General features: G+C 46.6%; 1 protein-coding gene across 1 annotated transcript in view; it reads left to right on the top strand.

The window, feature by feature from the left end:
* The first annotated feature begins 5,362 nt into the window (after positions 1–5,362).
* ZKSCAN1 (zinc finger with KRAB and SCAN domains 1) overlaps positions 5,363–26,284 on the top strand; it is a 47,659-nt gene continuing 26,737 nt past the window's right edge. Inside the window, exon 1 of the mRNA XM_047713488.1 lies at positions 5,363–5,503. The gene's annotated coding sequence lies outside the window, so the exon portion shown is untranslated. The remainder of the gene's footprint in view (positions 5,504–26,284) is intronic.

Here is a 26,284-nt window from a genome sequence, read left to right as displayed (position 1 = left end):
TCAGGGGGTTACCTTACTTAATGAAACATTAGCACTTTCCCATTAATGTCAAGAATAAAACAGAATCCCTATTTCCACAATTATTCAGGATTTTTCTGGAACTTCTAAGTTAATTCCTTAACACAAGAGGAAATGAGAAGTTCAAATATTAACCACCATGAAATGAACTGACACTTATTAGCAGACGCTCTGCCTTCCTACCCACAACACTCAAGAAAATCAATGGCCAATTCCCTGAAATAAGTCAAAGACTTCAGAAATGTGGGCGACAAGCAAATACACAAGATCAATAGATTGCATATATACCAACAACACATAGTTGGGAAATATTAAAGAAAAAAGGGAACCCAACCACAATCTCTTGAAAAGGAGTACAAATAAAGTGGCCAGGAATGACTAGATGTTTTCCTCCAGGTTGATGGGTCAGTGGAACATAGCAGCTCTTGATCTCAGGGTTGTTAGTTCGAGCCCCACGATGGGTGTGGAGCCTACTTTAATTAAATAAATAGGGTTTTTTAAAAAGAAGAAGAAAGAAGTCCAAAGCAAAAGCAAAATGTTTCCCAGGTAGTAATGTTGCTTAGGGACCACCCAGGTAGACAATTTCCTTAAACTAAAGCTGCCTGGCTGGAAAATTAAATATTAATAGCTGTGCGTTAATAGTTGAAAGGAAATGTGGGAGCATGAGGGTGGCCCCAAAATAGTTTCCGTATACATGGTGTTCTCACTTCTCTACGGACCATTAACTGCCTGGCCTTCTCTCAGTCATGCTGTCCCACAGGTGCCTCCTAGGCTCACAACACCTGCTGAGGGAGCAGTCCGCTTCCCTGGACCCTTGAGCACCCAGTCCTCCCTTGGGCGAGTCAGTGTCAGTGTCAGATTTCCTTTTCAGGCTTAGCGGCAGAACTGGCCCTTACCAGGATTCAGAAAGACATTTTCCATCTAGGCGGTAGGCCCCGCTGCAGTTTCACCGTATTGCCACGAGAGGGCACTATTGCCGTGCTAACGGATTGGGAGAGATTCTCCCAGGAGCTTTAAGGACTTGTAGGGCTGATGAGAAGCCCGGTTGGCGCGGCTCTTCAACTATGTTTGCTGATCCCTTTTATAATTAGGAGGTCATCTCACTTCGTTTTCACAGCTGCCCCCCAAACATTTCCACCTGAATATCCTGAAGACCCCTCAGAATCGCGAATTCAAATATCAGCGTGATCTTCCCCTTCCAACCCATCCCTAGGGGAAACCAGAACAATTTCCCCTCTTCCCCTCCCCGCTCCCTCCTCCTCCCTCCCCCCCCATCCTCCCCCTCCCCCCTTCTCCTCTTCCCTCATCTCCCGCTCCTCCCTTTCCCCCTCCTCCTGATTTCTCCATCTCCATGGAGGGCATCCTTACCCTCCTAACCATCCAAACTAAGACCCTTCTTTCCTGTCCCCTCCCTTTCATCCCAGACAGCCTAGATGTCACCAAAACCAAAATACGCTCTCACTCCCGTCCTTTTCTCCACCCAGATTGCTCCTGTCTGACTATGCCTCCCTGGGGTAGTGTGCAGTCCTCCCCAGTCTCTGGCCTTTCCTATCATCCTTGACACCCTGACAAAACAGGTGAGATCATGTCATTTCCTTCTTTAAAGGTCAAGAAAGGTGGAAAACCCCAAGTGTCCATAGAAGAGTGACTAGGTAAACAAAATGTGGTCTAGCTATACAGTGGAGTATTACTCAACCTTTAAAAATCAGGAAATTTCAGAGGCACCTGGGTGGCTCAGTCAGTTAAGTGGCTGCCTTCTGCTCAAGTCCTGATCTCAGGGTCCTGGGATGAAGCCCTACATCAGGCTCCCTGCTCAGAGGGGCGTCTGATTTACCCTTTCCCTCTGCCTCCGCTGCTGTTTGTGCTCTCTCGAATTCTCTCTCTCTCTCAAATAAATAATAAAATCTTTTTTTAAAGATTTTATTTATTTATTTATTTGAAAGAGAGACAGAGATCACAAGTAGGCAGAGAGGCAGAGAGAGAGGAGGAAGCAGGCTCCCCGCTGAGCAGAGAGCCCAATGTGGGGCTCGATTCCAGGACCCTGAGATCATGACCTGAGCTGAAGGCAGAGGCTTAACCCACTGAGCCACCCAGGTGCCCCAAATAAATAAAATCTTAAAAAAAAAAAAAGGTAGGAAATTCTAACACATGCTACAACACAGATGAACCTTGAGGACATCATGCTAAGGGACAGCAGGTCTTGGATTCTTCCAGAACGGACTGTTGGACCCAGATAGTTTTATCAATAGGCCAGGCTTTTGAGACAACTGTCCCAGCACGTGGCCAAGGAACGCGACAGAGGGATCTACTTCTGACATATGCTGATTTGAACTAAACCTTTAAATCAGACACTTCCTTGGTCTCTGATGTCCATTTTTTTAAGGCTTTATGTATTTATCTATTTGACAGACAGAGATCACAAGTAGGCTGAAAGGCAGTCAGAGAGTGGGGGAGGCAGACTCCCCGCTGAGCAGAGAGCTGGATGCGGGGCTCCATCCCAGGACCCTGCGATCATGACCCAAGTCGAAGGCAGAGGCTTTAACCCACTGAGCCACCCAGGCACCCCTCTAATGTCCATTTTTAATGAAGGGAAATTTCTGGGTTGAGTTTACTTTTCTGAGTAGATCTTTCTCCTGAAAGCAAGGGAAGTTCTCCATCTTCATTCTCTACTTGGGAAAAGATTTGCCTAAAATGTAAAAGGCTGGCATTCAGGTTTCCAAACAAGGCTTTTTGGCTTTGGTTACTGCAAATTTGTCTGAAGTTGCTTCGTGCCGCTAAGAGGACACACCAGCCGAAGTTAGTCGTCAGCTCTGGAGCCGCTGCTGGATCTTACAGTTCCTATGTGAGCACTCTAGGTAAATTATTTATGCTCTTGGGTTTTGTTTTTGTTTTTTAAAGACTTTATTTATTTGAGAGAGCACGAGCAGGGTTTTGATCGGCTCAAGGTATGATCTCAGGATCCTAGGAATCAAGCCCTTCTTGGCGGGGGGGGGGGGGGGTTGCTTGTGATTCTCTCTGTCTCACTCTCTCTTTCTGCCCCTCTCCGGCTTGCATGCATTCAAGCTCTCTCTCTCAAATAAATAAATCTTTAAAATAAAATAAAATGTCAGCCATCAACACGCTTGCAGTTCTGTGGCTGCTGTTGTCATCAGTCTGATTAGCCCATCAGGACCCATAGAACTAAAATAGTGCTTCCTGATGTAAATATAATGCAAGCACATATGAAACATTAAATTTTCTGGGAGTCACATTTTGACAAGCAGGAAGAAACAGGTGGAATGAACTTTAATGCTGTATTTTATTTAACGTGGTATGTCCAAAATATCACTTCCACATACACATTTTAAAATTATTTTAAAGCTATTCAATGATATACTTTGCACTTTAAAATTAATTAAAATATTTAAATTATTCATTTTAAGTGTTACTGATATATCTTAGGTTTACCTTCCTTTTTTACATATGAAGTCTTTGAAATCCAGTGTGTGTTTTACGTCAGAGGACACCTTGATTGCGATTAGACACGTCAAGTGTTCAGTAGCCACATGTGGGGGCCAATGCCTATCCTGTTGGTAAAAGTCGGACTAGAATCTTAAGCCAAAGAAGATACTTAACGCAGAACATTGCCAAATCCAAACCCCCGCTGATCAAACAGAATGCAATGATTTTTCACAAAGCTGCATTTCTAGTCCTACTGTGGCAAGAGCTGGGGTAGGAGGGAAGGCTTTCTCACATATTTGGGTGACCGTTTTCCTCTGCTGTAAATTGTTTCAAGCCAAATGAAGTATTTTTTTTTAAGATTTTATTTATTTATTTATTTGACAGAGATCAAAAGTAGGCAGAGAGGCAGGCAGAGAGAGAGGAGGAAGCAGGCTCCCCGCTGAGCAGAGAGTCCCACGCGGGGCTCGATCCCAGGACCCTGGGATCATGACCTGAGGGAAAGGTAGAGGCTTTAACCCACTGAGCCACCCAGGCGCTCCAGTCCTTTTTTTTTTTTTAAGGTTTATTTATTTGGGGGAGAGAGAGAGAAAGAAAGCACGCGTGCGTGAGCCTGAGTGGGAGGGGCAGATGGAGAGGGAGAGAGAATCCCAAGACCGCTCCACACTGAGTACAAAGCCCGACGAGGGGCTCCATCCCGGCACCCTGAGACTGAGCCGAAACCAACAGTCGGACGCTTAGCCAACTGAGCCACCCAGGTGCTTCCCGTTGCTCCAATGAAGTCTTGAACCTTCTTTAAATGTATTTTTCTCCAGGGTAGCTTTGCTAATGTTTCTTTAGGCTTGAGTTACAACTGGAAGCATCCCCCCATATGCTAGGATTTCTGACCAATGTAAAATTTTCAGATGTGTAAGAAGTCCTGATAACTGCCTGTGTGCCTTTAGCCACATTTACTATTTTCAGGAGGGTCCTGATTTGAGTGGCTCATTGGGTTTTCCTCCAATATAATTTTTTTTTTCTCAGTAGGCTCTACACCCAACATGGGGCTTGAACTCATGACTCTGAGATCAAGAGTTGCTTGCTCTACTGACTGAGCCAGTCAGACACCCCATTTGTTTAATTTTTTCTTTTAAGAGAATATGTAGATCCCCCTTCCTCCATTGAGGTATAATTGACATATAACATAGTGTAAGTTCAGGATGTACAGTGTGATGGTTTGATACACTTATATATCGCAAAATGATGACCACAGTAGGATCAGTGTCAGACTTTCCTTCCTTTTTCGGGCCAAGTAATACTCCACTGTATGTATAGGCCACATTTTGTTTATCCATTGGTCAGTAGACACTGGGTTGCTTCTACTTTGCAGCTACTGTAAATCATGTTGCTATGAACATGGGTATACAGTATCTCTTCATGCCCTTGGTTTAAATTCTCTGGGGCATACACCCAGCAGCAGAATTGTGGGATCGCATGGTAACTTTCTTTTGGATCTTTTGAGGAGCTGTCCACTGTTTTCCACGGCGGCTGTGCAGTTTTTTACCTCCCCACCAGCCGTGCACAAGGGTTCCAATTTCTCCACTTGCTATTTGGAGTTTTTTGGTTTTTGGTTTTTTGCTAGTAGCCATCCCCATGGGTAGGAGATGACCTCTGAATTCTTGCACAGTCCATTTGGTCGATCTTGGTGTTTTGTTTTGCTTTTAATCTTTTTTAAATTTTTGTTGGGTTTTATTCCCCCCATTTGCTCGATTTTGAAACTGTTCGATATTTCCTGCCATTTTGAACACGTCGGTTTTACATTTCCAGGGTGTTCATTTCGGATGTGAGGCAACCCCAGGCAGTGGCAAGGGCCCCAGGCCGCGGTGGCACAAGTCCTGGGTTCTGACTCAACTGTCGCCGGGAGACCCTGCGCAGGAGAGAAGTTTCTCCAGGCCTCGTTAGCTCCTCCTCTGCGGGAAGCCAGCAAGATAAATAAATACATCGCGCTCCAACCCCTCAACTGAAACGCGGGCCTGGATACAGGTGAAGTGGACATTCTCTCCCACAGGTGAGTTCCTGGATTCGATCTCCATTTTTTATCTTTTGACTCATTTTGCTGCCCCTGGGTGGGGTACACGCCCCCCCTGGGAGTACCGTCGGGGTCTGGCTTGGTCCGGTCCCGGAGGTCCAGCGAGCCTGGGAAACCACCGAGAGACGAGACCTCCCGGGTCCTAGAGAGGGCGCCTCTACAGGCCGACGGGGGCGCACTTCCGGCCTTTGTGTGTTTGCGGGAGACGGCGGCCCGGGGGGGTCAGTGCGCTGAGCTTCGGCCGCCGGGGTCCCTCCTAACGCGGGGCTCGGCACTCCCCAGGGCCGAGGCGGACGCGCAGCGCGGGGCTCGGCGTCACCTGGGGGAACCCTGAGGAGTGCCGAGCCCCGCAAATCTTCATGCCTCCCCCCATCACTCAAAATAAGACCGAGGCTAATAGAATTGGGGACTCCTCAAAACTATATATTTTGGGGGTGCCTTAGGTTACACAGTTAAGTTATCTGACTCTTTGCTTTGGCTCAGGTCATGATCTCAGGGTCCTGAGATTGAGTCCCATGTTGGACTCTGCGCTCAGCAAGGCATCTGCTTCAGATTCTCCCTCTCCTTCTGCCCCTCCCATTCACATTCTCTCTCTCTCTCTCTCTCTATATATATATATAAATTTTTTTTTTTTTTTTTTTTTTTGGTAACCAGAACTTAAGGGAAAACAGTAACAATCCTAATTTAAAATGTTGGCACAGAGGCACCTGGCTGGCTCAGTCAGTAGAGCGTGGGACTCTTGATCTCAGGGTGGTGAGTTCAAGCACCATGTTGGGTGTGGAGCCTACTTCAAAATAAAATAAAATGTTGGCACAGTTTAAAAAGACATTGAATTTCTAGTAAGTAAAGGGATATTATAATGTACAGGAATATATATTTTAAAAATAAAGGAAGGGGTACCTGGATTGCTCATTTGCTTAAGTATCCAAGTCCTGGTTTGGGCTAGGTCATGATCTCATGAGTTGTGGGATCAACCCACACATCCAGCTCCTCACTGTGGGGCCGGGGCGGGGGGATCCGCTTGAAAGTTTCTCTCCCTCTGTCCTTACCCCCGGCTCGAGCTCGCTCCCTCTCTCAAAATAAATCTTTTTTTTTTTTTTCAAGATTTTATTTATTTGGCAGAGAGAGACACAGTGAGAGAGGGAACACAAGCAGGGGGAGTGGGAGAGGGAGAAGCAGGCTTCCTGCCAAGCAGGGAGCCCAATGCGGTCCCATCCCAGGACCCTGGGATCATGACTTGAGCCAAAGGCAGATGCTCAACGACTGAGCCATCCAGGCGCCCCTCAAAATCTTTTTAAAAAATTATAAATAGGGGGCGCCTGGGTGGCTCAGTGGGTTAAGCCTCTGCCTTCAGCTCAGGTCATGATCTCAGGGTCCTGGGATCGAGCCCTGCATCCGGCTCTCTGCTCAGCGGGGAGCCTGCTTACCCCTTTCTCTCTGCCTGCCTCTGCCTACTTGTGATCTCTCTCTCTCTCTCTCTCTGTCAGATAAATAAACAAAATCTTTTCTTAAAAAGTGATAAATAAAGGACGGGCCTGGCTGGCTCAGTCGGTAGAGCATGTGACTGTTGATCTCAGGGTCAAGTGTTCAAACCCCATATTGGGTGTAAAGATTACTTTAAAAATATATATAAGTAAAAGAGTAAACCCCCTACAAATGGCCAACAGGCACTTGAAGAGATGCTCAACAGCCCTAATCATTAGGAAATGCAAATCAAAACTACAATGAGGCATCACACCACACCTGTTAGAATGGCTATCTACAAGAAGATAAGACCTAACAAGCCTGAGGATGTGGAGAAGGGAAGCCTCATGCACTGTTGGTGGGAGCGTAAATCGGTGCAGCCACTATGAAGAATAGAGAAGTATGGAGGTTTCTCAAAAAATTTAAAATAGCTACCTATTTTTTTAATTTTTTAATTTAAATGCAATTAGCCAATATATAGAACATCATTAGTTTCAGATGTAGAGTTCAATAATTCATCAGTTGCATATAACACCCACTGCTCATGCCCTCTTTAATGCCCATCACCCAGTTACCCCATTCTCCCCAACAACCTCCCCTCTAGCAACCCTGTTTCTTTCCTGTAGTTAAGAGTCTCCCACGGTTTGTCTCCCTCTGGTTTCCTCCCATTCCGTTTTCCCCTCCCTTCCCCATGATGCTCTGCCCTGTTTCTTATATTCCTCATATGAGTGAAACCATATGATAATTGTCTTCCTCTGATTGACTTATTTTTTTTAAGATTTTTTATTTATTTATTTGACAGACAGAGATCACAAGTAAGCAGAGAGGCAGGCAGAGAGAGAGAGAGAGAGAGAGAGAGAGAGAAGCAGGCTCTCCACCAAGAAGAGAGCCCAATGTGGGGCTCGATCCCAGGACCCTGAGATCATGACCTGAGCTGAAGGCAGAGGCTTTAACCTACTGAGCCACTCAGGCACCCCTGACTTATTTCTTTTAAAGATTTTTATTTATTTATTTGACAGAGAAATAAAGAGCACAAGTAGGCAGAAGAGCAAGCAGAGGGAGAGGGGAGGCAGGGTCCCCGCTGAGCAGAGAGCCAATGCGGGGCTGGATCCCAGGACCCTGGGATCATGACCTGAGCTGAAGGCAGTCACCTAACCCACTGAGCCACCCAGTTACTCCTGATTGATTTATTTTTCTCAGGTTCATACCCTCCAGTTCCATTCATCTTGATGTAAATGATAAGATTCCATCCTTCTGATGGCTGAATAATATTCCCTTGTGTGTGTGTGTGTGTGTGTACATACATATATGTATGTGTGTTGTACACACACACACACACACACACCACAATTTCCTTCTCCATTCATTCATCAGTGGACATCTCGGATCTTTCTGTAGTTTGGCTATTGTGGACATTGCTGAATAGCTACCTATTTTTACTATACGATCTAGCAATTCCATTTCTGGGTGTTTATCTAAAGGAAATGAAATCACTGTGTTCAAAAACTATCTATACCCATGTGTTCATCACGGCATTATTTACAATAACCAACACATGGAAGCAAACTAGTGTCCTTCTGTAGATAAATGGATGAAGAAAATGTCAGATACACAGATACACACACACACACACACACGTATATATGATGGAGTATTATTCAGCCATAGAAAAGAAGGAAATCCTGTTTGCAACAACACAACTGGACATTGAGTCATTATGTTAAGTGAAACAAGTCACACACAGAAAGACATATTTATGATCTTACTTATATGTAAAATCTAAAAAAAAAGAACTAGAAACAGAACAGATTGGTGATCGCCAGAGGCTTGGAGGTTGAGGAAAATGAGTAAAGGTGGTCAAAAGGTACAAACTTCCAGTTATAAGGCAATTTCTGGCAGTGTAATGTTCAGTATGATGCCTATAGTTAGCAATACTGTATTGTATATTTGAAAGTTGCTGAGAGAGTCAATCTTAAAAGTTCTCATCACAAGAAAAAAATTTTTGTAACTATGTATGGTGGTGAATGTTAACTTATTGTGGTCACTATTTTGCAATGTATACATATATCAAATCATTACATCCTACACCTTAAACTAATACAATGTGTCCGTTATATACCAGTAGAACTGGGAAGATCGTTTAAAATAAAAGGAGCTGGAGGGCCTGGGTGGTTCAGTCGGTTAAGCGTCCAACTCTTGATTTCGGCTCAGGTCATGATCTCAGTAGCAGGGTAGAGCCTCGAGTTGGGCTTCATGTGCTCTGTGAGGAGTTGGCTTGGGATTCTCTCTCCCTCTCCCTCTGCCCCTCCCCCCCCACTAAAATAAATAAATGAAATCTTAAAAAAAAAAAGAAAGGCAGGTCAGGGGTGCCTGCCTGGCTTAGTCACTGGCAACTCTCGATCTTGGGGTGATGAGTTCAAGCCCCACGTTAGGCACAGAGCCTACTTAAAATTAAAAAGTAAAAAGGGGTATGATCGAAAAGGAGCAGATAGCTTGACTCATAGGCTGAGAGGTGAGGTTGAGGCCTTTGAGTTAGGGAGACACGGGCACATACACAGAGATTTGAACCAACCGTGCGATAAGTCTTTCCAAAATAAAGCAGGTAGCTACCTGAGCTTCCAGGAGGGAAGAAGGGTGTGCGCTGTCCTCAAGTTGCCCACCGCTTGCCGAATTCAGCTTTCCTCCCATGCTTTGCTTCTGGGCGCTGTTGCCTAGCAGCACAAGACGTTAACATGCTGAGAAAACTTGCACAGAAACAACAGGACTTGCCATTTCACTAACACCATTCTCCCCGTTTACCAAGCGTCTGTGTGCTAATCACACCCCCCAGGAACATATTCTAGCGAGCAGACTATCCTGCTTTCTTCTGGTCTTTTTGTAACCTCTCAAGCTACTTTTTTTTTTTTCTTAAATGCTCAGGAGGGCGTATGATGGATAACAAATTTTGCTTCTAGAGCGGAGATGCGCAGTGATCAGAAATTGGGAAAACGCATGGGAGAGAAGGGTGGGCGGATGAGATTGAAGTATACACTATACAGGGAGTCCTCGAGTTACCAGCGCCTAAATGACATGTTCTGAGGACAGCAGCCAGACGCACCTGCCTCCTCATCTCCCACCCTCCCCCGCCCCAGCCCAACCCCCACCTCCCCATCTACTACCCCTGAAGGCTCTGACCCGAAAGCAGGAGCTAAGCAGGATATAGCTAATCTAGCACCTCTTTGTCACTACCTCAGGGAAACACCCCCACACCCCCCACACCTACCCCCCCAACCCTTGTCCCCAGCGCCACCCTTTCCTACCCGTCACTGCTCACTGTTCCCTTGTGTCACATCAGGCAGCCACGCACACAGGCACACAAGTCCCTTCCTTGTGTCCCTGCCACAGGGACATTTTCCATCACCTGCCTTTACCTTAGGAAAGGTGCTGCCCTCTACCATCTCACGCTCTTTCCCCGTTTGTGAATTTCAATATAACACTAATCATGGACGACTTGACCAAGGATTATCCAGAGATACAAAGGTATTGGGAAGAGAGAAGGCCACAAACACCCACGTGAAATGACCGGGCGGGGGCGGGGGTAGGGCTACAAGCACCTCAATCATTTATTTTAAATAACCATTTATATGTTAGTATTTTACTCTTGTAATACTTTGCTGTGGACGTAATTTTTTTTCTGCACACACCCCACATTTATTGGCTTCTTGCTAATGTTTTGAGAAATAACACTTTTAGTCACTCTGCATGGAAATCTGGCTAAAATTTATGATGCTTTCCTGTGGGGACATGATTTAACTCATTTTTCCTGCCTCAGTCAACATGACACACAACCTTTACACAGTGACATCCTCGGGGACATTGTGGGTTCTTTGCCCAATATGAAGTGATCCTACTTAAATAACTTTTTTAGTTTCTCTGTACATTTCTTTTCAAAGAAAATGTAAGCTGAAACCTCATATACTCAGAAAATTTGCTCAATTAAACATGAATCCTGCTTTCATGTCACTTACTACAATAGTCTCTCAGGTTTTTAAAAGTTATTTCTAGTGACTCAAGAAGTCTGAATTGGTTTAAAATTCAACCCTTGGCACAACCCTTTCCATATGCCCACCATTTTAAAAACATGGTTTGACACAAATATTTATCTTGTAATGTTCAAAGAGGAACCCCGAGCCTCTTTAAAAATAAAACAAATAAACTCTGTCCTTTGCTTGGAACTTAGTTCTTATTTCTCAAACCTTATTGCAAACTTCCCTGGTATTTCTGACCCCATTTATGTAGTCAGTGTATTTACAAGACTGAAGTGACACATACACACTTGTTTTCCAATTTCCTTTTGGGCAATGGTTATGAAAACATTATTTGGTGAATCCACTCTGTCCCCTGTCATCGCTTATCCCACTGGTCCCACCTGAAACATTAAAACGCCCTCTTTGTGGGAGCAGGTCTGTAATCACAGTCTGTTCTTCACCACGGGGTTCTGCTGCTGTAAAGGGACTGGAGGTTAAAAAAAAAAAAAAAAAAGCCGCTGGCGGATGACTGCTCTTTGAAGGAAGTTCCTTTCCCAAGGGCTCTGTCTGTGTTATAACATTGCCCAGTCATGCTATGCCCCAAAGGAGCAATCCTATACTACTAGCCTATTGCTGAGCCTTGGTTTGTCTGTTTTTATTTTTTTATTTTTTTAAAGATTTTGTTTATTTATTTGACAGAGATCTGTCAAACCAGGCACCCCGGTTTGTCTGTTTTTAAATAGGACATAATACTTGAGGGATCAGGGGCACCTGGGTGGCTCAGTGGGTTAAAGCCTCTGCCTTCGGCTCAGGTCATGATTCCAGGGTCCTGGGATCGAGCCCCACATCGGGCTCTCTGCTCTGCTGGGAGCCTTCTTCCCCCCTGTCTCTCTGCCTGCCTCTCTGCCTACTTGTGATCTCTCTCCCTCTGTCAAATGAATAAATAAAATCTTAAAAAAAAAAAAAAAACAAACTTGAGGGATCAGTGAGATAGGACAAAGGAAACCCCGGTGGAAACTGTGTAGCAGTAACACACATTAACAGCCACAAAGTGTTAAGCACCTGCTGAGAACCAGGAAAGCTACACCATACTTTGTATCCATGACACAATCACTTTTAAAACCCAGAACAACCCTGGGAGGTTGGCATCATCATGCCTGGAACCTTAATGAGGAAACAGAGGGGCAGACAGCTCAGCCAGTGAGTCAAGCCAGCTTAGGTTCAAGGCTCGGGCTCATTTCACTAAAATCCTTCTCCAGATAGAGGCTCTTATTTTCTTCTCTACCCAGAATGAAGACAAGAGTTGTCTTTCAGATGCTTAACCACCAGCGGAGGGCACGGCAGGAATTCATCAGGGCTCCGGAGGCTGGCTGAGAGGCACAGCACGTCTCCCAGACCTGCGCGTGCATTTTAGAACAAGATCCAGCCTGTCCGGAAAGCCCCTGAGCTGTGCGCATTTGGGGGAAGTTTTGCTACATAATGTAGAAGAGGAAAATTAAGGTGTTGGAGATAAAGGGTAGTATGATCTCTCATTTGGAAACAGCCAGAGATGACAGAATATTCCTTCCTTCCTTCCAAGAAGCTCTGTCTTCTTCCTCTTACCAAGTAGACACACAAATGATAAATGACTTGGAAAACCTGAAGGACTTAATTGCTTTTTGAAAATTGCCGAATGATACCGCCTCTTAAAATGAGTGTAACTAAACTGACCTATCGTCGGGACTAAGACTGGCTCAATGAGACCAGCTATCTACCAGCTCCACTTGTAACATGTGGGACTTCCAGGGCAGTGCAGGGGTGCAGGGGGAGATGCCCAAAATGTGCCACTTGAGCATAAAGATTATTTTAAGTTAAGGGGCACCTGGGTGGCTCAGTCAGTTAAGCTTCTGCCTTCGGCTCGGGTCATGATCCCAAGGTCTTGGGATGGAGCCCCACATCAGGCTCCCTGCTCAGCGAGGAGTCTGCTTCTCCTTCTCCCTCTGCCTACCACTCCCCCTGCTTGTGCTCCCGCTCTCTCTGTGTCAAATAAATAAATAAAACCTTAAAAAAAGATTTTATTTATTTATTTGACACAGAGAGAGAGATCACAAGTAGGCAGAGAGGCAGGCAGAGAGAGAGGAGGAAGCAGGCTCCCTGCTGAGCAGAGAGCCCGATGCGGGGCTCGATCCCAGGACCCTGAGATCATGACCTGAGCTGAAGGCAGAGGCTTAACCTACTGAGCCACCCAGGTGCCCCAAATAAAATCTTTTTTAAAAAAAAATTGCCAAACAACAGTGACAAAACAAAAAAATGGGGGAAGGGGGCTTAAAAATGAAAAAAAAAAAAAGTCCTTTTCCATAGGGGTACAATGTCTTTTTTAGTTTAGTTTTGTTTTGTTTTTAAGATTTTTTTTTTTATTTATTTGACAGAGAGAGAGGCAATACAAGGCAGGGAGAGTGGGAGAGGGAGAAGCAGGCTTGCTGCTGAGCAGAGAGCCTGACACAGTGCTCAATCCCAGGACCCTGGGATCATGACCTGAGCCGAAGGCAGACACTTAACAGCTGATCCCCCCAGGTGCCCCTCTTTTTTAGGTTTTGAGAACAATTTGATCTATATCCCGAGCACAGCTATGTATTTTACTCTTTAGAAAAATCCTGGCATTCTTTTGGGGTGCCCGGCTGCCTCGGTGGGTAGAGCGTGTGACTTTTGATCTCAGGGTTGTAAGTTCGATCCCCATGTTAGGTGTAGAAATTACTCAAAAATAAAATCTTTTCAGGGCACCTGGGTGGCTCAGTCAGTTGAGTGTCCAACTCTTGATGTTGGCTCAGGTCATGATCCCAGAGTCATGAGATCAAGTCTCATGATGGGCTTCATGCTGGGCTTGGAGTCTGCTTAAGATTCTCTCTCTTCCTCTACCCCTGCCCCCTCCCTGCCTCAAATAAATAAATAAATCTTTAAAAAAAATGAAATCTTTAAAGAAAAAAAAAAAGGAATGAGGAGGGGGTGGCAGGGAGGAGAAGGAGGAGGGAGAAGGGGAAAAAGAAAAATCCTAGAGCTCTTTCTTCCTGCTCCAAAATGCCCAGGCTGCCATCCCAGCTCTCTCACACCTGTCACCTCGGGACATCTGTCTCCCGTCAGCAGCACTCAGGGAGCCCTAGACCCGACGTCAGCCCCAGCCCCACCCCATGTTGGGTCTCCTGCTGCTGGAGCCCATATCTCTCCCAAGTACACTTTCTTTGGGTGACCCACATCCTTCCATAAGCCTCCCGAGACAGAGTGCCCACCGAGTAAATAAATATTTTGAGACCTTGCATATCTGGAAATGTCCTTCTGCTCTCATCACCCTTTTTCCAGTGTGGGTATAAAATTCTAGTTTGGACACTATTTTTCCTTGGGATTTTGTCTTCTAGCTTTCAGTGTTGCCGTTAAGAAATCCGGGAGCATTCTGATTCTTAGTTCTCCATAGGAGACCTCTTTTTTTTTTTTTTTTTTTTTTTCTGGAAACGTTTGGATAGTAAATTTCACATCCATGAGTAGGTATTATTTCTTTCTTTCCCAAATTCATTTATTGAAAAGATGTTTTTTATTTAGTTGAAAGAGAGTGAGAGAGAGAGCGCACCAGAGGGGATAGGAGCAGAGGGAGATGGAGAAGCAGACTCCCTGGTGAGCAGAGAGCCCAGCGAGGAATCCTGATCTGAGCCAAAGGCAGAAGCCTAACCGACTGAGCCACCCAGGCACCCCCTCCACCAAATTCATTTTCACTGAGCATGCAGCAGGCTGTACGTGTTTTGGATTTCTCTGACGTTTTCCTAAATTCTTTTATTGCGGATTCCGCGCCCGCGCCCCCGCCCCCACCCACTTCCCCTCCTCCATTCTCTTTCCGAAATTTCGGAAACTCAGCTGTGGGAGCTCCTGGGTTGACTTCTTCAATTTTCATATGTTTTTCACTCATACTTCCAAACTCTTGGCCTTTTCTTTTCATTTTTCTTTTTTTTTTTTAAGATTTTATTTATTTATTTGACAGAGATCACAAGTAGGCAGAGAAGCAGGCAGAGAGAGAGGGGGAAGCAGACTCCCCACTGAGCAGAGAGCCCGAAGTGGGGCTCAATCCCAGGACTCTGGGATCATGTCCTGAGCCGAAGGCAGAGACTTTAACCCACTGAGCCACCCAGGCGCCCCAAGTCCTTTTCATTCTCATTGCTGGCATATTTCCTTCACCTCTCCTAAGCGTTCATCTTTGCCTAATATTATTTCCCAAGATACTCCTTCTGTTTTCTCAATGTTCCTTTTATAGAGCATCCGGCAATTTCTTCTCCTATCTCTGCAGACAGAAGTGCAGAGGTTTGGTTAAATGTTCCCCTCTGCACCCACGTCTGACACGGCTTCCTGGTCTTTCTCTTCTGTGGCCTGCTGATACAGAAACGGGCTAAAGATGGCCCCTGGGTTGTTTACCTCGAGGCAGGCTCAAAGCCCACCAGCGCTAAACTCAAATTCTTACACATCCTACTGGTTTGAACACAGACACCCAAACGTATTTTTAGTCATGGAGAGCCTGCCTGCTTTGCAAAATTGCACCCAACATCTGTTAGCTCTAGATAAGACCAACCCCAGGCCAATAAAAGCCCCCAACCCACTCCTGCTTTTAGGATTTCCTGACCCAGAAGACCCCCCCCCCCACTGTACTGGTGGGCGACCTCACCTAGACAGGCAAGTCCTCTCTCCTAGTCCCCTCTCTCCTGAGTGTTCTTTTGCCCTACTCCCCACTCCCCACCCCCACCCTGTGCTGCCGCTGTATCCGCAAGGTCCTTTCATGCAATCCTGGGCACGGTCCACCCAGTAAAACACGTTGGACGGCTCTGTCACGTGGTGTCCTGTCTTCTGGATCAGCCCCAAGCGGGGCCCTCACCACACCCAGCCTTAAAATAAGGGTTTTCCTCAAACGTCTTGGCTGTCCATTCACACATGTTGGCGTGGAACTCAGGGAAGCTCCCTTGCAAAGCTCTGCGTGTGGGCAGGCTTTGTCCCCTATGAGCTTCCCTTAGATGATCTGGTGGGAACTTGACTCCCAACTGTCAGTGTCTTCATCTTGTTTCTTGGTCTGTCTCGAGGGGGGGTGTGTACCATCCAGTCTACCTCCCCAGGCCCAAGGCTGGCTGGATGCCAGCACTCTGGATTGGGGGCTTGACCTTTGAAGGGTGGGACCAGGGAGAGCAGGACCAATGGAGGGACGGTGGGTCTGAGAGGCCACGCCCCTCAGGCTACCCACCAGACCCTGCTGGCCCTGGGGACACCAGGCCCAGAAGAGGGGTGGGAGCTACATCATTAACTAGGGAGTCAATGAATATCTACCTCCAGGACGGTGGTACCCTCCCCCTAAGCACGTGCCTCTTCCTAGAACAGGAGATGGCAAACTTTTTTTTGGAAAGGGCCAGATGGTGAATATTTTAGGCTTTTCAGGCCACATGGTTGATGTCACAACTACCCAACTCAGCCACTGTCAGGGCAGAAGCAACTGCAGCTGCTCTGTGAATGACCAATCGTGGCTGCATTCCAGAATCACTTTATTTATGGACACTGAAATTTGAATTTAATATAATTTTCACATGTCATAATTCTTTTTATTCTTTTTATTGTTTTTCAATAATTTCTTTTTAAGATGTTTTGTATGTTCGTCTGAGAGAGAGCAGCAGCAGGGTGGAGAGGCAAAGGGAGAGGGAGAAGAGGGTCCCCTCTGAGCAGAGTGCCTGACGACACAGGGCTCGTTCCCAGGACCCCAAAATCATGACCTGTGCCGATGGCAGGCCCTTCGTCGACTGAGCCCCCAGGTGCCCCTTTTTTCAACAATTAAAACATGGAATTCTTAGCTCTCTGACTACAGAAACAAGTGGTGAGCTGATTTTGGCCCAGGGGCAGAAGTTTAAGGAACCCCCCCTTCCTAGAATATCATCATTAAGAGATTATCGTCAAAATCCTCTGAACCTAGGGGTGCTGGGGGGTTCAGTCAGTTAGGCATCTGACTCTTGGTTTTGGCTCGAGTCATCATCCCCTGGTTGTGAGATCGAGACCCCATCGGACTCCGTATTAGGCACGAATATGCTTGATAATTCTCTATCCCTCCCACTCGTGCTCTCTCTCTCTCTCTCTCTCAAATACATGAATAAGTCTTTTTTTAAAAAGATTTTACTTATTTATTTATTTATTTGACAGACAGAGATCACAAGTAGGCAGAGAGGCAGGCAAAGTGGAGGGAGGAAACAGACTCCCCGCTAAGCAGAGAGCTGGATGCAGGGCTCGATCCCAGGACCCTGAGATCATGACCTGAGGGGAAGGCAGAGGCTTTAACCCACTGAGCCACCCATGGGCCCTCAAATACATAAATAAGTCTTAAAAAAATCCTCTTAACCTGTCTTACTCTTCCCCTTAGCGAAGCCTCCCAGTGCTCATTTTTGTCTGTAGGTATAAGGGTTACAAGTTTCCTCCCTCCCCCACGCATGGAAATTTAGACATTTATGAAGTGCCTCGGAGTGGAAGCCGTGGTAACAGGAACTCCAAGACCCGCGGCCAAGTTCTCCCCGGGGTGGAACAAGTTGTTGATTGTTCTCTTTCCCTGGATTTTAACCAAGGTGATAAATAAGGACCAGGGGAGGAGATCTCTGGAAAAGGTGGGGGCTTGGAGCCAGAGCCCTGACTCCCAGGCCACGGGCTTATCTGAGTCAGAGCCTCTGTTTCCAGCAATAAAGCCTGTTCTAGGTAGGCCAGTACCTGTCTAGTCTCGACTTTCACATCAAGGAAAGATGTCCTACCTTTCTGAGTTGCAGGGACAGGATGGAGTTTGGCAGAGAGAAGAGGTCCTTCTGCCACTTGGTGTGTTTTTCTGTACAAGTCCGTTCTGCTTGCCGAGTCTCACGTTCTTTATCTCAAAAGTGGGAGTAACCACACCGACCTCGCTGGGTAGCAGTGTGGATTAATACACTAACATACCTGAAGTCCCTGTCACATGGAGGGAGCTCAACGAATGGCAGAGAGTATGATTCTAATTTATCTAGACAAGGAATCTCAGAGAGGTTAAGGCACCATCCAAAGGGCACATAGCTCATTGCAGGGTGGAGGTAGGAATATAATCTGTTTTCTCAACCTTCCAACTAATATTCTTTCTTCTATCCTGAGCTGGAGGGCTTAGTCCCACCCAGGGGCCCCAGGCTTAGTCCTTTTTTTGAAAAAGGTGTTGGAACTGCGGGATATCAGCCCTCATTCCCTCCCTTTCTCTCAGCACCCTGATTTCTGCTGCAGGTGACAGACCCTTTTCTCTGGTGGTTAGACACAGCAACGCTGATGCCCCCACATCATACATTATGGGGAGTTGCTGGGTACCATCCCTCGGCCACCTCCCCTTGCCACCCTCCAGCACCTCCCTCTCCCCTCACCCCCTCCCGGATGCAGGCTCCCTTCCTCTGGGCTGGGCCACTCTGCTGGACAGTTACAAAGATTCTTTGTAATGTGTTTGCGTGGGGAGGAGGGAGAGCAGGGCCTGGCCGTCCTCAAACCACACGGGCTGCCAGCCCTGTTTACACAGAGAAGGAGCCAAAACAGATGACCCTGTTGCTTGGGGGCCCGGATTGAAGACAGAACCCCAGTGCAGAGCTGCTGGCTGAGCCTCCTTGTTTCTGGGCTACACCACACAGAAGCAGCATGGGGGCTCCTCTTACCCAGGGAGGCCTGTTTACTCTGCTGGGTGACAGATGTTTGTACAGGGAGGGAGGTGGCCTTGGCCATCTGGCTCTTCTCTAGCAGAGCCTTTTGGCCGGGGGCAGGGGGGGGGCATTTGCAGGTCAGGCACTGGCTGTGTTCTAGGGCCTCTGGGGAGACAACCCCCTGACAACAGGCTTTCTGAAGAAATGGGTGTCTCTTCTTTGAGCGTGAATGTGGACAATTTGGAAAAAAAAAATTGTAAAAACAGTACTGGGTTTGGTTTTTGGGTTTTTTTTTTTGTTTTTTTTTTGTTTTTCCCTTTAATCCAGACCTACACCAGACAAATTGTCCAGGATCTTTTCCCTCAGTTGCATTTTGCAAGTTTGGGAGAAAGGCAGTTTTCAGCACGTAAAGAATGTTGATGTTTGCCACCTGTAAGGTGACTTGTGGTTTAAAAAGCATGGTCATGGGTGCCTGGCTGGGCTCAGTCAGTAGAGTCTTAATCAAGAGTTTGAGCCCCACGTTGGGTGTAGAGATTACTTTAAAAAATGAATTTAAAAAATAATTTATAAAGCATTGTCATATCCACCATGATCCTCAAGATAGCAGAGTGGGTAGCTGTGGGTAGCTGTGGCCAAAATCACCCTTATTCTACAGAGAAGGAATGCACACTTTGAGAGGTCAAGTTGCTTGCACAAAACCACACACCGAGCAAGAGGTAGAGGCCAAGTGACTACAGTTTGCACACTCTTTTTTCATGGAGCACCCCACCACCTCCCCACTTGGCTATAAATCGAGATGTACAGAGATCTTGTTCCAGCCTGTAACCACGTCATGGCAGGTGGCTCCCGGGAGAGAGCATTGCATTTTGGGGACACAGTGGAACCCTTAGCAATGAGCCTCAAGGGCACTGTGCAAGGACCATGGGTCTGCCCCGGGGTGTCCCAATAGGGCATTCCATGGGTGCCAGATGGATGGAGAGCCTGGGGACCAACCGCATGAAACTGTGTGTAACATACACACCGTACTTGTCCACCAGCAAAGTCATGGAGGCGAGCATGCGAGGTATAAAATCCCTGAAACTTGCCTCCACGTTCCTTCCCCCGTCTCCTCTTGGGCTGTGGCTCCCTGCGTTCAAACCCCAGCGTGTCTCCCTGAAGCCGCTAGCTGTGTTCCACCTGGCTACTTCTTCCCAGCCCTTTATCCTCCCTTTGACAACCCCAGACACCAAACTGCTCAGCCTTCTCCCTTTCTCTCTTCATCTCTGTCCCTTAAGTCGAGCTCAAGCCAAATTGCTGTGCCGTGTGTGACTGATTAATACTCCTCAGCTCTGTCCCCGCCACCCTTAGCCCAGTCCCTGCACCTGACTCAGTCACCAGCCCCGTCTCCTGGGCTCTCCTTTCCCACTGTCCCACCCTGGCCCTCCTCTCTTCCTGCCAGTTTATCCTTCAGTGACCACTTTTCTAGAATGACTAGCGTGTTCCTGAGTTTTGCAGCTTGGGGAGCACATCTGCATGCGTACACGTGGACATCCACTCGCATGGAGGAGTCCCGTTCCAAAGTTAGCTCCTCCTCCCCACCGGATCTCTGCTCATCTCTGCCCAAGCCACCGAACCTGCTCGGTTTTCTTTTTGTCTTTGCGTTCAGTGCCTCTCACTCGGCCTGCCATCCTCCCTCCAACCAACCTGCCTGTCATTACTTTCCCGATAAAATGCTATTTATAAGCGTTCAAGTATTCTTCCTAATGCAAAGTCCTCACTTCGCTTCCTCCAAAAATTCCAACTCGCCCTCTCCTGGGTCCTTCCTTATTCTTTGCTGACATTCAGTGCCTGTCATTGATTGTTAAAATCGGGCTGTGACTCCCAGAACCAGAAGCTTTAGGGATCACCTGGCCGGGAATGGCAGGTCCCCAAAGTTGGTTCCTCCAGTGGGCTTCCTCACCCTGCAATGTCCCCGCAAGGGAGAGGATCCTCTCCCTTGACAGACTGCTCTGAAGTTTAGAGGAAGCTCTGGGCTCTGGGGTTGGTTCAGCGGCTCTCCAGGCTCTGGCCTGACTCCGAGATGCATCTCTGTGCGTGTATCTTTCTCCTCTGCCATTTGCCCTATACCAAAGGCCATTTGCGGGAGGCCTTGTAAAGATTTTTTATTTCTTTTTTTCTTTTTCGAGAAAGAGAGCAGAGAGAGATACAGGAGTGGGGGTAGGCAGAGGGAGAGGGAGAAGCGGACTCCCCTCTGAGCTTGGAGGCCAATACGGGGCTCGATCCCAGGACCCTGGGATCATGACCTGAGCCAAAGGCAGATGCTTAACCCACTGAGCCACCCAAGGGACCGCCGGGGGGGAGGCACTGTTATAAATGACTCTCAGTCTGCCTGTGATTGATGCTCCCATGATAATCCGAGAAGCCTTAGTATCATGTCCTCAGGTTGAGTCCCAGAATTTCAGAGAGGGTCGTGCAAAATTTGCATACGCCTTGGGGAAATGAAAGGCCAGACCTGGGAACACGGCCCAGTGGCATCAGTGTCTTTTTTTTTTTTTTTTAAATAAACATATAATGTATTTTTATCCCCAGGGGTACAGGTCTGTGAAACGCCAGGTTTACACACTTCACAGCAGTTATCAGTGTCTTCTTTACTTTGGTTCTTAAAGGGTGAGGAAGGCCACCCTGTTCCGGCTGGCTGCTGGCCAGAGCCACTGGAGTTGTGGTGAGCTCTCCTACAACCCTGCCCCCTCTGTGTGCGGTAGACAGGGGCTGCCTGTCGATGACATATAGGCAGGGAGGGCTGGCGAATGGGCCTACACGTGCAGCCTAAGCCCATGGGTCCTTCAACAGTCCAGAGCCCTCAACCCATCTTGTGTTCCGTGTGAGTCTGAAAATATAATCATGATAACAGAGGCGCTGCTAGCCACCTGGCTAACAGCATGGCACGAACTCTGCCTGTGGCTTGACGTGGATCAGTTCAGCTAGAGCCTCACTGCAGCCTGATGCTGGTATAATCCTAGTTCTGCAGAAAAACTGAGGATCCAAGAGGTCACATAACTAGCCTGAGAGAACACAGTACAGATAAGATTAGAACCAGTGCCATCTGAACCCTACAGTGACCTTCTAGAGTGACCTTCTGCTGGGACCTACTGGTCAGCTGGGTCCCCTGACATCCTTCCCTGATATGAATGGGACTGTCAAGAGGGGGAGCTCCCCTGCAGGAGAATCACCAGTGGTCCCAACTGAGCAAAACCGAGCTGGCCTGGACTTCCTTCTCCCTCTGGGTCACCTTGTTGCAGTCCAACCACTATTCTAAGCATAAGGATCAGAATCCCTACATTTAAAATTTAAACACAGACTTATACCCCTGGGGCTAATAATACATCATATGTTAATAAAAAATTAATTAATTAATTAATTAAAAAATTTTAAAACTAACTCCAAAACTTATCTGCTCTCCCATTTTCATTGCAGCATTATTTACAATAACCAAGACATGGAAATAACCTAATTTATTGATGTATATATATAATGTGCATTTATGTGTATATATTACATTTATGTATTTATAATGTATATGTATATGTATTATTTATGTATACATAAATGTAATATATATAATGTACATATATGTATGTATATTTATATACACAGATAGATATGCTCCTACAATGGAATACTATTCAGCCATAAAAAATGAAATCTTGCCATTTGTTACAACAAGGGTGAACCTCGAGGACATTACGCTCAGTGAGATAAGTCTGACAGAGAAAGACAAATGACATATGTATGATCCCACTTATGTGTGGAATCGAGGGGTAAAAAAAGTTCATAAATACAGAGAACAGATTGGTGGTTGCCAGAGGGGGCTGAGGTAGGCGGTTAAGCAAAATGGGTAAAAGGGGTCAAAGGTACAAACTTCAAGTTATAAAATAAATAAGGGGCACCTGGATGGTTCAGTTGGTTGAGCAACCGACCAACTCTTGATGTTAGCTCAGGTCACGATCTCAGAGTCGTGGGAATGAGCCCATGTCATGATCTACACTCAGCGTAGTCTACTTGGGATTCTCTCTTTCTCTCCCTCTGCCCCTCCCCCCAATTGTGCATGCTCTCTCTCTCTCTCTCTCTCTCTCTCTCTCAAATAAATAAATTAATCAAAAAATAAATAGGTTATGAGGACATGGTGTGCAGCATGGCAACTAATGTTAATTGCGTATATTACATATTTGAAAGTTGCCAAGAGAGTAGATCTTAAAAGTTCTCATCACAAGAAAAAAATGTAACTATGATGGGGTGCCTGGGTTGATCAGTGGGTTAAAGCCTCTGCCTTCGGCTCAGATCATGATCCCAGAGTCCTAGGATCAAGCCCCACATCAGGCTCTCTGCTCAGCAGGGAGCCTGCTTCCCTCTCTCTCTCTGCCTGCCTCTCTGCCTACTTGTGATCTCTGTCTGTCAAATGAATAAATAAAATCTTAAAAAAAAAAAAAGAAGGGATACAGACACACAGCAGGAAGGCCATGTGAAGGCACATGGACAGGAAAGAGAAGAAAGCCATCTACAAGGCAAGGAAAGAGGCCTCAGAATGAACCAGGCCTGCTGACACCTTGATTTTGGATTTCTAGCCTCCAAACCTAAGATGATACGTATCCATTGCTGAGGCTGCTTAGTGGTGGTACCTGGTTATGACAGCCTCAGCCAACTAATGCCGTCTCCCTCCCGGGCTCCCACTTCAATCGAAGCCAACCTCGCTCTTGCAGAACCCTAGAGGACAAGCTTCCAAGGCTCCTTCCCTGTGTTGCTAATCTCCTTCTCCCTGCACTCTGGCTGGTCCAGGTGCCTGGAAGGCAAAGCCCTGTGCCCAGGTGTCCTAGTCTTTGCAGAGGAAGCCATGCCTCTTGCTTCATGTTTGGACTGTGTGCTGCTGTCCATGGCCAAGACTTGTCCAACTGCTATTGAACTACACTCTTGGCTCACTCGGAGTTCACAGCCCATGAGGAGCCCTGGGCCTTGCTCACCACTATGGCTGTCAAAAGCTCCATCTTCCACATCCAGTCCTTTCCTACTTATTTTTTCCAGATTGATGTTCCATCGTGGATGGTGGCTACAGGATGTGTTTTAGACTTTTCCATCTGCATGCAGAACATTTGGCCCTATTACATTTTAACTCACCCATTCCTTGTTTGGGGCATGGGTATCGGGACAAGGGTTGCTTTTCCTCCTTCGACATCCAAGTTAACGCTGTTGGCTTAGGGTCATGTACAAATCTAACTTTCTGTCACCAACATTCCCATATATAACGTTGATAAAACAGGAAACAGTTTGCATAAAGTACATATAAAAGAATCTTGTTGAACAGGAAATGGGAGAGAACCCAGTAATAGCTGGCTCTGGAGAGTACATTCAAAGTTGCTGTGAGTTTGTTAATATGATTTGGGTCTGGTAATTCAACCAACTAAAAATTCCATCTAACTCTGCCCTTTCCTGGCTTCCGTCCAATCAGCAAGCACTCATGGAGGGCTTGTCCCCCCAGAATAAGATCCATAAACACACTATCTTCCCTATAAAGTAGTATCTCTAGGTATTTGTCCTTTGTTTTTTGTGTTGTTTTGTTTTTTGTTTAAGTCAGTGAATTAATATATAATGTATTACTGGTTTCAGAGGTAGAGGTCAGTGATTCATCAGTCTTATATAACACCTAGTGCTCATGACATCACGTGCCCTCCTTAATGTCCATCACCCAGTTACCCCGTCCCTCTACCCTTCTCCCCTCCAGCAACCTTCAGTTTGTTTCCTGTGTTTAAGAATCTGTTATGGTTGGTCTCCTGGTATTTGTCCTTTGTACTCTGCTTGAGCTTTTTCATTCTAGTGCTCTAAGATAATGATCAAGCCTGTTTTAATCCAGCCACGCCATCTATAATTTTTCAGACTCGCAAGTCTTAAATATATATCCTCCTAGACTTCCACCTCTGGCCATATGGCAGCCAAGATGAGCAGAGAAACCCTCCCCATATAGCGCACTGAGAAATGATGGGTTCCGTGCAAAAACCATCTTCTACTTACTTATGAATGAGCTGATGGGAAAGTAAGGGAATTCCTTGGAGACCAGAAATGACAAGAAAGCTGTAATCCAGAGGGATAAGCACATCCTCAGAGAGACTTTTCCCTGGATTGTCTCCTCTTCTCTGGCACCCAGAATATGGGTTTTAATAGGCCACATGTAAGGGGGATGGGAGACAAAGCCAGGGATTGAGTCTTCTGCCTAAAGCTAGGAATCTCCAAGGACAACACCACAAAAGGTGAATAAAAGTAAAACCCACACCAGAGAAGACCATGGGAATATGTTGCTATTTTGGGTCTTGGAAAATTCCTAAGCACAAGGCCACCCTGACAACGGTTTGGTGCCTGAAATCACACTGAGTGACCAAAAAGATCTCTAAGTAAATTTTTTAAAAGATTTTATTTTTAGGGGCATCTAAAATCTGTTAAGCATCTGACTTCAGCTCTGGTCATGATCTCAGGGTTCTGGGATCGAGCCCCATGTCGGGCTTCATGCTCATTGGGAAATCAGGTCATACTTCTCCCTCTCCCTCTGCCTCTCTCCAGCTCGTACTCTCTCTCAAATAAATAAAATACATTTTTTAAAGATTTTATTTATTCATTTTGACAGAGACACAGTGAGAGAGGGAAGAGAAGCAGGGGGAGTGGGAGAGGAGAAACAGACTGCCTGCCGAGCAGGGAGCCCAATGTGGGGCTTGATCTCAGGACCCTGAGATCATGACCTGAGCTGAAGGCAGATGCCCAATGATTGAGCCATCCAGGCATCCCAATAAAATATATATATATTTTTTAAAGATTTTATGTATTTATTTGACAGAGAGAAATCACAAGTAGGCAGAGAGGCAGGCAGAGAGAGAGGAGGAAGCAGGCTCCCCGCTGAGGAGAAAGCCCGACGTGGGGCTCGAACCCAGGACCTGGGATCATGACCCGAGCCGAAGGCAGCGGCCCAACCCACTGAGCCACCCAGGCGCCCCCCAATAAAATATATTTTTAAAGATTTTATTCATCTATTTGACAGACAGAGATCACAAGTAGGCAGAGAGGCAGGCAGAGAGAGGGGAAGGGAAGCAGGCTCCCCGCTGAGCAGAGAACCTGATGCGGGGCTCCATCCCAGGACCCTGAGATCATGACCTGAGCCGAAGGCAGAGGCTTTAAGCCACTGAGCCACCCAGGTGTCCCCCAATAAAATATTTTTTAAAAGGAGTTTATTTTTAAGTAATCTACACACCCAGCATGGGACCCGAACTCAGAACCCTGAGATCAAGAGCTGCATGCTCAATCAGTGAGCCAGCCCTCTAGCTAAATTTAGCTTATAGTGACCCCAGTGTATTCATGTTTCTGGGTACAAGACTGAATCAAACAGATTCTCACTCTAGACCCAGCACCCACCTGGCTCCCACAGGGAAAACCCTGAGAAGCTCACAACAGGAAATCATTTGATACTTGAGAAAACACCGCCAAGAGCCCTAGTGCCTGGTGTCAGCAGCGCACTTGGGGATGTGTCCCTTCAGAATTAACCCCACCAGTCTTCCCAAGCAAGAGCCCACAGTTTCTGGAGTTCCCTTCCGAAACTTTTACTTGTT

This window comes from Lutra lutra, chromosome 18, assembly GCF_902655055.1.
Source record: "Lutra lutra chromosome 18, mLutLut1.2, whole genome shotgun sequence".
In the NCBI taxonomy this organism is placed as follows: domain Eukaryota; kingdom Metazoa; phylum Chordata; class Mammalia; order Carnivora; family Mustelidae; genus Lutra; species Lutra lutra.
The sequence above is the reverse complement of the archived record's forward strand: the minus strand, read 5'-3'. Positions and strand labels throughout refer to the sequence as shown.